The following is a 15,466-nucleotide window of genomic DNA, read 5'->3' on the forward strand; positions in this document are numbered from 1 at the left end:
TTTTCAAAGGATGTGAGGCCTCCGGTCGCGATGAGGTGGGGAACTAGGTCTTTCTCTGTGGTTTCCACAGGGGATTCAGACATCCTTTCGTCTTGGGAGATGCAAGACGAGCCTGCATTGAAGTCACTGCAGGGATATCCGGCCTTATTTCGAGTCAGGGCATCTCAGTGTCCATTCCAATTGAGGCCGCAAACTCAGGGTCCCTCTCACATACCTAGAGCTTTGAGAAGCCTCCTTTGAGGTGCTTATGGTAAGGTGGTATTCCTCTGGAGTCGAAGCCAGGGACTAATCTCTCATCTCGAGTTGATTTCTGGTCCACGGAGCTCTTTCGTGTTGCTACAGTGACCTCAGGATCCCTCTAGCCTTGAAACAGTGTTCCTGGGGTTTCTCTGGTGTGCCATGAAGGAAATCAAGGATCCTTTCATGTGTGATGTGCAACACGGAATTGCTCTGCACGCAGTGGGGGGAATCGGGTCTCATCTCGGGGTGTGGGAGAAGTCTCATGGTTTTTCTCGAGTTGCGGCGGGAACCTGTGGTATATTCTCGAGTTACCACCGGGAGGGTCATTCCACACACGTGTTTGTTCAGCAACGTCAGGACTCCTGCCTAGTTGTGAGGGACAATTCGGGATTCTCCTTGAGGCTTGGCAGGGCAATTGGGACGCCTCTCCAGCTGAGGCGGGAGACCAAGGGTCCCTTTCCACGTGCCACAGGAATCCTGGGACTCCTATCAAGTTTCAAGAGGAGTCAGGCATCGTCTACTTTGGAGGCACTAATCTCCGCGTACCGCTGGAGTTTTCAAAGGATGTGAGGCCTCCGGTCGCGATGAGGTGGGGAACTAGGTCTTTCTCTGTGGTCTCCACAGGGGATTCAGACATCCTTTCGTCTTGGGAGATGCAAGATGAGCCTGCATTCAAGTCACTGCAGGGATATCCGGCCTTATTTCGAGTCAGGGCATCTCGGTGTCCATTCCACTTGAGGCCGCAAACTCAGGGTCCCTCTCACATACTTAGAGCTGAGAGAAGCCTCCTCTTGAGGTGCTTGTGGTAAGGTGGTATTCCTCTGGAGTCGAAGCCAGGGACTAATCTCTCATCTCGAGTTGATTTCTGGTCCACAGAGCTCTTTCGTGTTGCTACAGTGACCTCAGGATCCCTCTAGCCTTGAAACAGTGTTCTTGGGGTTTCTCTGGAGTACCATGAAGGAAATCAAGGCTCCTTTCCTGTGTGATGTGCAACACGAAATTGCTCTGCACGCAGTGCAGGGGAATCGGGCCTCATCTCGCGGCGAGGGGGAAGTCTCATGGTTTTTCTCGAGTTGCGGCGGGAACCTGGGGTAAATTCTCGAGTTACGGCGGGGATGGCCCTTCCACACACGTGTTTGTTCAGCGAAGTCAGGACTCCTGCCTAGTTGCGAGGGACAAATCGAGATTCACCTCGAGGCTTGGCAGGGCAATTGGGACGCCTCTCCAGCTGAGGCGGGAGACCAAGGGTCCCATTCCACGTGCCACAGAAATCCTGGGACTCCTATCAAGTTTCACGAGGAGGCAGGCATCGTCTCATTTGGAGGCACTGATCTCTGCGTATCTCTGGAATTTTCAAAGGATGTGAGGCCTCTGGTCGCGATGAGGTGGTTAACTAGGACTTTCTCTGTGGTTTCCACAGGGGATTCAGACATCCTTTCGTCTTGGGAGATGCAAGACGCGCCTGCATTCAAGTCACTGCAGGGATATCCGGCCTTATTTCGAGTCAGGGCATCGCGGTGTCCATTCCACTTGAGGCTGCAAACTCAGGGTCCCTCTCACATACCTAGAGCTGAGAGAAGCCTCCTCTTGAGGTGCTTGTGGTAAGGTGGCATTTCTCTGGAGTCGAAGCCAGGAACTAACCTCTCATCTCGAGTTGATTCTTGGTCCATGGAGCTCTTTCGTGTTGCTACAGTGACCTCAGGATCCCTCTAGCCTTGAAACAGTGTTCTTGGGGTTTCTCTGGAGTACCATGAAGGAAATCAAGGCTCCTTTCCTGTGTGATGTGCAACACGGAATTGCTCTGCACGCAGTGCAGGGGAATCGGGCCTCATCTCGCGGCGAGGGGGAAGTCTCATGGTTTTTCTCGAGTTGCGGCGGGAACCTGGGGTAAATTCTCGAGTTACGGCGGGGATGGCCCTTCCACACATGTGTTTGTTCAGCGAAGTCAGGACTCCTGCCTAGTTGCGAGGGACAAATCGAGATTCACCTCGAGGCTTGGCAGGGCAATTGGGACGCCTCTCCAGCTGCGGCGGGAGACCAAGGGTCCCATTCCACGTGCCACAGAAATCCTGGGACTCCTATCAAGTTTCACGAGGAGTCAGGCATCGTCTCCTTTGGAGGCACTGATTTCCGCGTACCTCTGGAATTTTCAAAGGATGTGAGGCCTCTGGTCGCGATGAGGTGGGGAACTTGGTCTTTCTCTGTGTTCTCCGCAGGGGATTCAGACATCCTTTCGTCCTGGGAGATGCAAGACGAGCCTGCATTGAAGTCACTGCAGGGATATCCGGCCTTATTTCGAGTCAGGGCATCGGGGTGTCCATTCCACCTGAGGCCGCAAACTCAGGGTCCTTCTCACATACCTAGAGCTGCGAGAAGCCTCCTTTGAGGTGCTTCTGGTAAGGTGTTATTCCCCTGGAGTTGAAGCCAGGGCCTAACCTCTCATCTCGAGTTGAGTTTTGGTACACGGAGCTCTTTCATGTTGCTACAGTGACCTCAGGATCCCTCTAGCATTGAAACTGTGTTCCTGGGGTTTCTCTGGAGTACCATGAAGGAAATCAAGGCTCCTTTCATGTGTGATGTGCAACACGGAATTGCTCTGCACGCAGTGCAGGGAAATCGGGCCTTATCTCGCGGCGTGGGAGAAGTCTCATGGTTTTTCTCGAGTTGCGGCCGGAACCTGGGGTATATTCTCGAGTTACCACTGGGAGGACATTCCACACACGTGTTTGTTCAGCAACGTCAGGACTCCTGCCTAGTTGTGAGGGACAATTCGGGATTCTCCTTGAGGCTTGGAAGGGCAATTGGGATGCCTCTCCAGCTGAGGCGGGAGACCAAGGGTCCCTTTCCACGTGCCACAGGAATCCTGGGAATCCTATCAAGTTTGAAGAGGAGTCAGGCATCCTCTCCTTTGGAGGCACTGATCTCCGCGTACCGCTGGAGTTTTCAAAGGATGTGAGGCCTCCGGTCGCGATGAGGTGGGGAACTAGGTCTTTCTCTGTGGTCTCCACAGGGGTTCAGATATCCTTTCGTCTTGGGAGATGCAAGATCAGCCTGCATTCAAGTCACTGCAGGGATATCCGGCCTTATTTCGAGTCAGGGCATCTCGGTGTCCATTCCACTTGAGGCCGCAAACTCAGGGTCCCTCTCACATACCTAGAGCTGAGAGAAGCCTTCTCTTGAGGTGCTTGTGGTAAGGTGGTATTCCTCTGGAGTCGAAGCCAGGGACTAATCTCTCATCTCGAGTTGATTTCTCGTCCACGGAGCTCTTTCATGTTGCTACAGTGACCTCAGGATCCCTCTAGCCTTGAAACAGTATTATTGGGATTTCTCTGGAGTGCCATCAAGGAAATCAAGGCTCCTTTCCTGTGTGATGTGCAACACGGACTTGCTCTGCATGCAGTGCAGAAGAATCGGGCCTCATCTCGCGGCGAGGGGGAAGTCTCATGGTTTTTCTCGAGTTGCGGCGGGAACCTGGGGTATATTCTTGAGTTACGACGGGGATGGCCCTTCCACACACGTTTTTGTTCAGCGACGTAAGGACTCCTGCCTAGTTGCGAGGGACAACTCGGGATTCTCCTCGAGGCTTGGCAGGGCAATTGGGACGCCTCTCCAGCTGAGGCGGGAGACCAAGGGTCCCTTTCCACGTGCCACAGGAATCCTGGGACTCCTATCAAGTTTCACGAGGAGGCAGGCATCGTCTCCTTTGGAGGCACTGATCTCCGCGTCCCTCTGGAGTTTTCCAAGGATGTGAGGCCTCCGGTCGCGATGAGGTGGGGAACTAGGTCTTTCTCTGTGGTCTCCACAGGGGATTCAGACATCCTTTCGTCTTGGGAGATGCAAGACGAGCCTGCATTCAAGTCACTGCAGGGAAATTCAGCCTTATTTCGAGTCAGGGCATCGCAGTGTCCATTCCACTTGAGGCCGCAAACTCAGGGTCCTTCTCACATACCTAGAGCTGAGAGAAGCCTCCTTTGAGGTGCTTTTGGTAAGGTGGTATTCCTCTGGAGTCGAAGCCAGGGACTACCTTCATCTCGAGTTGATTTCTGGTCCACGGAGCTCTTTCGTGTTGCTACAGTGACCTCAGGATCCCTCTAGCCTTGAAACAGTGTTCTTGGGGTTTCTCTGGAGTGCCATCAAGGAAATAAAGGCTCCTTTCCTGTGTAATGTGCAACACGGAATTGCTCTCAATGCCGTGCAGGGGAATCGGGCCTCATCTCGCGGCGAGGGGGAAGTCTCATGGTTTTTCTCGAGTTGCGGTGGGAACCTGGGGTATATTCTCGAGTTACGGCGGGGATGGCCCTTCCACACACGTGTTTGTTCAGCGACGTCAGGACTCCTGCCTAGTTGCGAGGGACAACTCGGGACTCTCCTCGAGGCTTGGCAGGGCAATGGGACGCCTCTCCAGCTGAGTCGGGACACCAAGGTCCCTTTCCACGTGCCACAAGAATCCTGGGACTCCTATCAAGTTTCACGAGGAGTCAGGCATCGTCTCCTTTGGAGGCACTGATCTCTGCGTATCTCTGGAATTTTCAAGGGATGTGAGGCCTCTGGTCGCGATGAGGTGGTTAACTAGGACTTTCTCTGTGGTTTCCACAGGGGATTCAGACATCCTTTCGTCTTGGGAGATGCAAGTCGCGCCTGCATTCAAGTCACTGCAGGGATATCCGGCCTTATTTCGAGTCAGGGCATCTCGGTGTCCATTCCACTTGAGGCTGCAAACTCAGGGTCCCTCTCACATACCTAGAGCTGAGAGAAGCCTCCTTTGAGGTGCTTGTGGTAAGGTGGTATTCCTCTGGAGTCGAAGCCAGGGACTAATCTCTCATCTCGAGTTGATTTCTGGTCCACGGAGCTCTTTCGTGTTGCTACAGTGACCTCAGGATCCCTCTAGCCTTGAAACAGTGTTCCTGGGGTTTCTCTGGAGTGCCATGAAGGAAATCAAGGATCCTTTCATGTGTGATGTGCAACACGGAATTGCTCTGCATGCAGTGAAGTGGAATCGGGCCTCATCTCACGGTGTGGGAGAAGTCTCATGGTTTTTCTCGAGTTGCGGCGGGAACCTGTGGTATATTCTCGAGTTACGACGGGGAGGGCCATTCCACACACGTGTTTGTTCAGCAACGTCAGGACTCCTGCCTAGTTGCGAGGGACAACTCGGGATTCTCCTTGAGGCTTGGCAGGGCAATTGGGACGCCTCTCCAGCTGAGGCGGGAGACCAAGGGTCCCTTTCCACATGCCACAGGAATCCTGGGACTCCTATCAAGTTTCAAGAGGAGTCAGGCATCGTCTCCTTTGGAGGCACTGATCTCCGCGTACCGCTGGAGTTTTCAAAGGATGTGAGGCCTCCGGTCGCGATGAGGTGGGGAACTAGGTCTTTCTCTGTGGTCTCCACAGGGGATTCAGACATCCTTTCGTCTTGGGAGATGCAAGATGAGCCTGCATTCAAGTCACTGCAGGGATATCCGGCCTTATTTCGAGTCAGGGCATCTCGGTGTCCATTCCACTTGAGGCCGCAAACTCAGGGTCCCTCTCACATACTTACAGCTGAGAGAAGCCTCCTTTGAGGTGCTTGTGGTAAGGTGGTATTCCTCTGGAGTCGAAGCCAGGGACTAATCTCTCATCTCGAGTTGATTTCTGGTCCACGGAGCTCTTTCGTGTTGCTACAGTTACCTCAGGATCCCTCTAGCCTTGAAACAGTGTTCTTGGGGTTTCTCTGGAGTGCCATGAAGGAAATCAAGGATCCTTTCATGTGTGATGTGCAACACGGAATTGCTCTGCACGCAGTGCAGGGGAATCGGGCCTCATCTCGCGGCGTGGGAGAAGTCTCATGGTTTTTCTCGAGTTGCGGCGGGAACCTGGGGTATATTCTCGAGTTACGACGGGGATGGCCCTTCCACACATGTGTTTGTTCAGCGACGTCAGGACTCCTGCCTAGTTGTGAGGGACAATTCGGGATTCTCCTTGAGGCTTGGCAGGGCAATTGGGACGCCTCTCCAGCTGAGGCGGGAGACCAAGGGTCCCTTTCCACGTGCCACAGGAATCCTGGGACTCCTATCAAGTTTCAAGGGAGTCAGGCATCGTCTACTTTGGAGGCACTAATCTCCGCGTACCGCTGGAGTTTTCAAAGGATGTGAGGCCTCCGGTCGCGATGAGGTGGGGAACTAGGTCTTTCTCTGTGGTCTCCACAGGGTATTCAGACATCCTTTCGTCTTGGGAGATGCAAGATGAGCCTGCATTCAAGTCACTGCAGGGATATCCGGCCTTATTTCGAGTCAGGGCATCTCGGTGTCCATTCCACTTGAGGCCGCAAACTCAGGGTCCCTCTCACATACTTAGAGCTGAGAGAAGCCTCCTCTTGAGGTGCTTGTGGTAAGGTGGTATTCCTCTGGAGTCGAAGCCAGGGACTAATCTCTCATCTCGAGTTGATTTCTGGTCCACAGAGCTCTTCCGTGTTGCTACAGTGACCTCAGGATCCCTCTAGCCTTGAAACAGTGTTCTTGGGGTTTCTCTGGAGTACCATGAAGGAAATCAAGGCTCCTTTCCTGTGTGATGTGCAACACGAAATTGCTCTGCACGCAGTGCAGGGGAATCGGGCCTCATCTCGCGGCGAGGGGGAAGTCTCATGGTTTTTCTCGAGTTGCGGCGGGAACCTGGGGTAAATTCTCGAGTTACGGCGGGGATGGCCCTTCCACACACGTGTTTGTTCAGCGAAGTCAGGACTCCTGCCTAGTTGCGAGGGACAAATCGAGATTCACCTCGAGGCTTGGCAGGGCAATTGGGACGCCTCTCCAGCTGAGGCGGGAGACCAAGGGTCCCATTCCACGTGCCACAGAAATCCTGGGACTCCTATCAAGTTTCACGAGGAGGCAGGCATCGTCTCCTTTGGAGGCACTGATCTCTGCGTATCTCTGGAATTTTCAAAGGATGTGAGGCCTCTGGTCGCGATGAGGTGGTTAACTAGGACTTTCTCTGTGGTTTCCACAGGGGATTCAGACATCCTTTCGTCTTGGGAGATGCAAGACGCGCCTGCATTCAAGTCACTGCAGGGATATCCGGCCTTATTTCGAGTCAGGGCATCGCGGTGTCCATTCCACTTGAGGCTGCAAACTCAGGGTCCCTCTCACATACCTAGAGCTGAGAGAAGCCTCCTCTTGAGGTGCTTGTGGTAAGGTGGCATTTCTCTGGAGTCGAAGCCAGGAACTAACCTCTCATCTCGAGTTGATTCTTGGTCCATGGAGCTCTTTCGTGTTGCTACAGTGACCTCAGGATCCCTCTAGCCTTGAAACAGTGTTCTTGGGGTTTCTCTGGAGTACCATGAAGGAAATCAAGGCTCCTTTCCTGTGTGATGTGCAACACGGAATTGCTCTGCACGCAGTGCAGGGGAATCGGGCCTCATCTCGCGGCGAGGGGGAAGTCTCATGGTTTTTCTCGAGTTGCGGCGGGAACCTGGGGTAAATTCTCGAGTTACGGCGGGGATGGCCCTTCCACACATGTGTTTGTTCAGCGAAGTCAGGACTCCTGCCTAGTTGCGAGGGACAAATCGAGATTCACCTCGAGGCTTGGCAGGGCAATTGGGACGCCTCTCCAGCTGCGGCGGGAGACCAAGGGTCCCATTCCACGTGCCACAGAAATCCTGGGACTCCTATCAAGTTTCACGAGGAGTCAGGCATCGTCTCCTTTGGAGGCACTGATTTCCGCGTACCTCTGGAATTTTCAAAGGATGTGAGGCCTCTGGTCGCGATGAGGTGGGGAACTTGGTCTTTCTCTGTGTTCTCCGCAGGGGATTCAGACATCCTTTCGTCCTGGGAGATGCAAGACGAGCCTGCATTGAAGTCACTGCAGGGATATCCGGCCTTATTTCGAGTCAGGGCATCGGGGTGTCCATTCCACCTGAGGCCGCAAACTCAGGGTCCTTCTCACATACCTAGAGCTGCGAGAAGCCTCCTTTGAGGTGCTTCTGGTAAGGTGTTATTCCCCTGGAGTTGAAGCCAGGGCCTAACCTCTCATCTCGAGTTGAGTTTTGGTACACGGAGCTCTTTCATGTTGCTACAGTGACCTCAGGATCCCTCTAGCATTGAAACTGTGTTCCTGGGGTTTCTCTGGAGTACCATGAAGGAAATCAAGGCTCCTTTCATGTGTGATGTGCAACACGGAATTGCTCTGCACGCAGTGCAGGGAAATCGGGCCTTATCTCGCGGCGTGGGAGAAGTCTCATGGTTTTTCTCGAGTTGCGGCCGGAACCTGGGGTATATTCTCGAGTTACCACTGGGAGGACATTCCACACACGTGTTTGTTCAGCAACGTCAGGACTCCTGCCTAGTTGTGAGGGACAATTCGGGATTCTCCTTGAGGCTTGGAAGGGCAATTGGGATGCCTCTCCAGCTGAGGCGGGAGACCAAGGGTCCCTTTCCACGTGCCACAGGAATCCTGGGAATCCTATCAAGTTTGAAGAGGAGTCAGGCATCCTCTCCTTTGGAGGCACTGATCTCCGCGTACCGCTGGAGTTTTCAAAGGATGTGAGGCCTCCGGTCGCGATGAGGTGGGGAACTAGGTCTTTCTCTGTGGTCTCCACAGGGGTTCAGATATCCTTTCGTCTTGGGAGATGCAAGATCAGCCTGCATTCAAGTCACTGCAGGGATATCCGGCCTTATTTCGAGTCAGGGCATCTCGGTGTCCATTCCACTTGAGGCCGCAAACTCAGGGTCCCTCTCACATACCTAGAGCTGAGAGAAGCCTTCTCTTGAGGTGCTTGTGGTAAGGTGGTATTCCTCTGGAGTCGAAGCCAGGGACTAATCTCTCATCTCGAGTTGATTTCTCGTCCACGGAGCTCTTTCATGTTGCTACAGTGACCTCAGGATCCCTCTAGCCTTGAAACAGTATTATTGGGATTTCTCTGGAGTGCCATCAAGGAAATCAAGGCTCCTTTCCTGTGTGATGTGCAACACGGACTTGCTCTGCATGCAGTGCAGAAGAATCGGGCCTCATCTCGCGGCGAGGGGGAAGTCTCATGGTTTTTCTCGAGTTGCGGCGGGAACCTGGGGTATATTCTTGAGTTACGACGGGGATGGCCCTTCCACACACGTTTTTGTTCAGCGACGTAAGGACTCCTGCCTAGTTGCGAGGGACAACTCGGGATTCTCCTCGAGGCTTGGCAGGGCAATTGGGACGCCTCTCCAGCTGAGGCGGGAGACCAAGGGTCCCTTTCCACGTGCCACAGGAATCCTGGGACTCCTATCAAGTTTCACGAGGAGGCAGGCATCGTCTCCTTTGGAGGCACTGATCTCCGCGTCCCTCTGGAGTTTTCCAAGGATGTGAGGCCTCCGGTCGCGATGAGGTGGGGAACTAGGTCTTTCTCTGTGGTCTCCACAGGGGATTCAGACATCCTTTCGTCTTGGGAGATGCAAGACGAGCCTGCATTCAAGTCACTGCAGGGAAATTCAGCCTTATTTCGAGTCAGGGCATCGCAGTGTCCATTCCACTTGAGGCCGCAAACTCAGGGTCCTTCTCACATACCTAGAGCTGAGAGAAGCCTCCTTTGAGGTGCTTTTGGTAAGGTGGTATTCCTCTGGAGTCGAAGCCAGGGACTACCTTCATCTCGAGTTGATTTCTGGTCCACGGAGCTCTTTCGTGTTGCTACAGTGACCTCAGGATCCCTCTAGCCTTGAAACAGTGTTCTTGGGGTTTCTCTGGAGTGCCATCAAGGAAATAAAGGCTCCTTTCCTGTGTAATGTGCAACACGGAATTGCTCTCAATGCCGTGCAGGGGAATCGGGCCTCATCTCGCGGCGAGGGGGAAGTCTCATGGTTTTTCTCGAGTTGCGGTGGGAACCTGGGGTATATTCTCGAGTTACGGCGGGGATGGCCCTTCCACACACGTGTTTGTTCAGCGACGTCAGGACTCCTGCCTAGTTGCGAGGGACAACTCGGGACTCTCCTCGAGGCTTGGCAGGGCAATGGGACGCCTCTCCAGCTGAGTCGGGACACCAAGGTCCCTTTCCACGTGCCACAAGAATCCTGGGACTCCTATCAAGTTTCACGAGGAGTCAGGCATCGTCTCCTTTGGAGGCACTGATCTCTGCGTATCTCTGGAATTTTCAAGGGATGTGAGGCCTCTGGTCGCGATGAGGTGGTTAACTAGGACTTTCTCTGTGGTTTCCACAGGGGATTCAGACATCCTTTCGTCTTGGGAGATGCAAGTCGCGCCTGCATTCAAGTCACTGCAGGGATATCCGGCCTTATTTCGAGTCAGGGCATCTCGGTGTCTATTCCACTTGAGGCTGCAAACTCAGGGTCCCTCTCACATACCTAGAGCTGAGAGAAGCCTCCTTTGAGGTGCTTGTGGTAAGGTGGTATTCCTCTGGAGTCGAAGCCAGGGACTAATCTCTCATCTCGAGTTGATTTCTGGTCCACGGAGCTCTTTCGTGTTGCTACAGTGACCTCAGGATCCCTCTAGCCTTGAAACAGTGTTCCTGGGGTTTCTCTGGAGTGCCATGAAGGAAATCAAGGATCCTTTCATGTGTGATGTGCAACACGGAATTGCTCTGCACGCAGTGCAGTGGAATCGGGCCTCATCTCACGGTGTGGGAGAAGTCTTATGGTTTTTCTCGATTTGCGGCGGGAACATGTGGTATATTCTCGAGTTACGACGGGGAGGGCCATTCCACACACGTGTTTGTTCAGCAACGTCAGGACTCCTGCCTAGTTGCGAGGGACAACTCGGGATTCTCCTTGAGGCTTGGCAGGGCAATTGGGACGCCTCTCCAGCTGAGGCGGGAGACCAAGGGTCCCTTTCCACGTGCCACAGGAATCCTGGGACTCCTATCAAGTTTCAAGAGGAGTCAGGCATCGTCTCCTTTGGAGGCACTGATCTCCGCGTACCGCTGGAGTTTTCAAAGGATGTGAGGCCTCCGGTCGCGATGAGGTGGGGAACTAGGTCTTTCTCTGTGGTCTCCACAGGGGATTCAGACATCCTTTCGTCTTGGGAGATGCAAGATGAGCCTGCATTCAAGTCACTGCAGGGATATCCGGCCTTATTTCGAGTCAGGGCATCTCGGTGTCCATTCCACTTGAGGCCGCAAACTCAGGGTCCCTCTCACATACTTACAGCTGAGAGAAGCCTCCTTTGAGGTGCTTGTGGTAAGGTGGTATTTCTCTGGAGTCGAAGCCAGGGACTAATCTCTCATCTCGAGTTGATTTCTGGTCCACGGAGCTCTTTCGTGTTGCTACAGTTACCTCAGGATCCCTCTAGCCTTGAAACAGTGTTCTTGGGGTTTCTCTGGAGTGCCATGAAGGAAATCAAGGATCCTTTCATGTGTGATGTGCAACACGGAATTGCTCTGCACGCAGTGCAGGGGAATCGGGCCTCATCTCGCGGCGTGGGAGAAGTCTCATGGTTTTTCTCGAGTTGCGGCGGGAACCTGGGGTATATTCTCGAGTTACGACGGGGATGGCCCTTCCACACATGTGTTTGTTCAGCGACGTCAGGACTCCTGCCTACTTGCGAAGGACAACTCGGGATTCTCCTCGAGGCTTGGCAGGGCAATTGGGACGCCTCTCCAGCTGAGGCGCGAGACCAAGGGTCCCTTTCCACGTGCCACAGGAATCCTGGGACTCCTATCAAGTTTCACGAGTAGTCAGGCATCGTCTCCTTTGGAGGCACTGATCTCCGCGTACCTCTGGAGTTTTCAAAGGATGTGAGGCCTCCGGTCGCGATGAGGTGGGGAACTAGGTCTTTCTTTTTTTTTTTTTCTTTTTTTTAATTTTTTTTTATTAGTTGGAGGCTAATTACTTCACAACATTTCAGTGGGTCTTGTCATACATTGATATGAATCAGCCATAGATTTACACTTATTCCCCATCCCGATCCCCCCTCCCATCTCCCTCTCCACCCGATTCCTCTGGGTCTTCCCAGTGCACCAGGCCGGAGCACTTGTCTCATGCATCCCACCTGGGCTGGTGATCTGTTTCACCATAGATAGTATACATGCTGTTCTTTTGAAACATCCCACCCTCACCTTCTCCCACAGAGTTCAAAAGTCTGTTCTGTATTTCTGTGTCTCTTTTTCTGTTTTGCATATAGGGTTATCGTTACCATCTTTCTAAATTCCATATATATGTGTTAGTATGCTGTAATGTTCTTTATCTTTCTGGCTTACTTCACTCTGTATAAGGGGCTCCAGTTTCATCCATCTCATTAGGACTGGTTCAAATGAATTCTTTTTGACGGCTGAGTAAAATTCCATGGTGTATATGTCCCACAGCTTCCTTATCCATTCATCTGCTGATGGGCATCTAGGTTGCTTCCATGTCCTGGCTATTATAAACAGTGCTGCGATGAACATTGGGGTGCATGTGTCTCTTTCAGATCTGGTTTCCTCAGTGTGTATGCCCAGAAGTGGTATTGCTGGGTCATATGGCAGTTCTATTTCCAGTTTTTTAAGGAATCTGCACACTGTTTTCCATAGTGGCTGTACTAGTTTGCATTCCCACCAACAGTGTAAGAGGGTTCCCTTTTCTCCACAGCCTCTCCAGCATTTATTGCTTGTAGACTTTTGGATAGCAGCCATCCTGACTGGTGTGTAATGGTACCTCATTGTGGTTTTGATTTGCATTTCTCTAATAATGAGTGATGTTGAGCACCTTTTCATGTGTTTGTTAGCCATCTGTATGTCTTCTTTGGAGAAATGTCTGTTTAGTTCTCTGGCCCATTTTTGGATTGGGTCATTTATTTTTCTGGAATTGAGCTGCAGGAGTTGCTTGTATATTTTTGAGATTAATCCTTTGTCTGTTTCTTCATTTGCTATTATTTTCTCCCAATCTGACGGCTGTCTTTTCACCTTACTTATAGTTTCTTTTGTAGTGCAAAAGCTTTTAAGTTTCATTAGATCCCATTTGTTTAGTTTTGCTTTTATTTCCAATATTCTGGGAGGTGGGTCATAGAGGATCTTGCTGTGATTTATGTCGGAGAGTGTTTTGCCTATGTTCTCCTCTAGGAGTTTTATAGTTTCTGGTCTTACATTTAGATCTTTAATCCATTTTGAGTTTATTTTTGTGTATGGTGTTAGAAAGTGTTCTAGTTTCATTCTTTTGCAAGTGGTTGACCAGTTTTCCCAGCACCACTTGTTAAAGAGGTTGTCTTTTTTCCATTGTATATCCTTGCCTCCTTTGTCAAAGATAAGGTGTCCATAGGTTCGTGGATTTATCTCTGGGCTTTCTATTCTGTTCCATTGGTCTATATTTCTGTCTTTGTGCCAGTACCACACTGTCTTGATGACTGTGGCTTTGTAGTAGAGTCTGAAGTCAGGCAGGTTGATTCCTCCAGTTCCATTCTTCTTTTTCAAGATTACTTTGGCTATTCGAGGTTTTTTGTATTTCCATACAAATTGTGAAATTCTTTGGTCTAGTTCTGTGATGACATGATCCTCTATATAGAAAACCCTAAAGACTCTACCAGAAAATTACTAGAACTAATCAATGAATATAGTAAAGTTGCAGGATATAAAATTAACACACAGAAATCCCTTGCATTCCTATATACTAACAATGAAAAAACAGAAAGAGAAATTAAGGAAACAATACCATTCACCATTGCAACAAAAAGAATAAAATACTTAGGAGTATATCTACCTAAAGAAACAAAAGACCTATACATAGAAAACTATAAAACACTGATGAAAGAAATCAAAGAGGAAACAAACAGATGGAGAAAGATATCGTGTTCATGGATTGGAAGAATCAATATTGTCAAAATGGCTATTCTACCGAAAGCAATCTATAGATTCAATGCAATCCCTATCAAGCTACCAACGGTATTTTTCACAGAACTAGACCAAGGAACTAGGTCTTTCTCTGTGGTCTCCACAGGGGATTCAGACATTCTTTCATCTTGGGAGATGCAAGACGAGCCTGCATTCAAGTCACTGCAGGGATATCCGGCCTTATTTCGAGTCAGGGCATCGCGGAGTCCATTCCACTTGAGGCCGCAAACTCAGGGTCCCTCTCACATACCTAGAGCTGAGAGAAGCCTCCTCTTGAGGTGCTTGTGGTAAGGTGGTATTCCTCTGGAGTCGAAGCCAGGTACAAACCTCTCATCTCGAGTTGATTCTTGGTCCACGGAGCCCTTTCGTGTTGCTACAGTGACCTCAGTATCCCTCTAGCCTTGAAACAGTGTTCTTGGGGTTTCTCTGGAGTGCCATCAAGGAAATCAAGGCTCCTTTCCTGTGTGATGTGCAACACGGAATTGCTCTGCACGCAGTGCAGGGCAATCGGGCCTCTTCTCGCGACGAGGGGGAAGTCTCATGGTTTTTCTCGAGTTGCGGCGGGAACCTGGGGTAAATTCTCGAGTTACGGCTGGGATGGCTCTTCCACACACGTTTTTGTTCAGCGACGTGAGGACTCCTGCCTAGTTGCGAGGGACAACTCGGGATTCACCTCGAAGCTTGGGAGGGCAATTGGGACGCCTCTCCAGCTGAGGCGGGAGACCAAGGGTCCCTTTCCACGTGCCACAGAAATCCTGGGACTCCTATCAAGTTTCACGAGGAGTCAGGCATCGTCTCCTTTGGAGGCACTGATCTCCGCATACCTCTGGAGTTTTCAAAGGATGTGAGGCCTCTGGTCGCGATGAGGTGGGGAACTAGGTCTTTCTCTGTGTTCTCCGCAGGGGATTCAGACATCCTTTCGTCTTGGGAGATGCAAGTCGCGCCTGCATTCAAGTCACTGCAGGGATATCCGGCCTTATGTTGAGTCAGGGCATCGTGGTGTCCATTCCACTTGAGGCCGCAAACTCAGGGTCCCTCTCACATACCTAGAGCTGAGAGAAGCCTCCTTTGAGGTGCTTCTGGTAAGGTGGTATTCCCCTGGAGTTGAAGCCAGGGACTAACCTCCCATCTCGATTTGATTTTGGGTCCACGAAGCTCTTTCATGTTGCTACAGTGACCTCAGGATCCCTCTAGCCTTGAAACAGTGTTCTTGGGGTTTCTCTGGAGTACCATGAAGGAAATCAAGGCTCCTTTCCTGTGTGATGTGCAACACGGAATTGCTCTGCATGCAGTGCAGGGGAATCGGGCCTCATCTCGCGGCGTGGGAGAAGTCTCATGGTTTTTCTCGAGTTGCGGCGGGAACCTGGGGTATATTCTCGAGTTACGACGGGGATGGCACTTCCACCCACGTGTTTGTTCAGCGATGTCAGGACTCCTGCCTAGTTGCGAGGGACAACTCGGGATTATCCTTGA

This window comes from Cervus elaphus, chromosome 4 (assembly GCF_910594005.1).
Source record: "Cervus elaphus chromosome 4, mCerEla1.1, whole genome shotgun sequence".
In the NCBI taxonomy this organism is placed as follows: domain Eukaryota; kingdom Metazoa; phylum Chordata; class Mammalia; order Artiodactyla; family Cervidae; genus Cervus; species Cervus elaphus.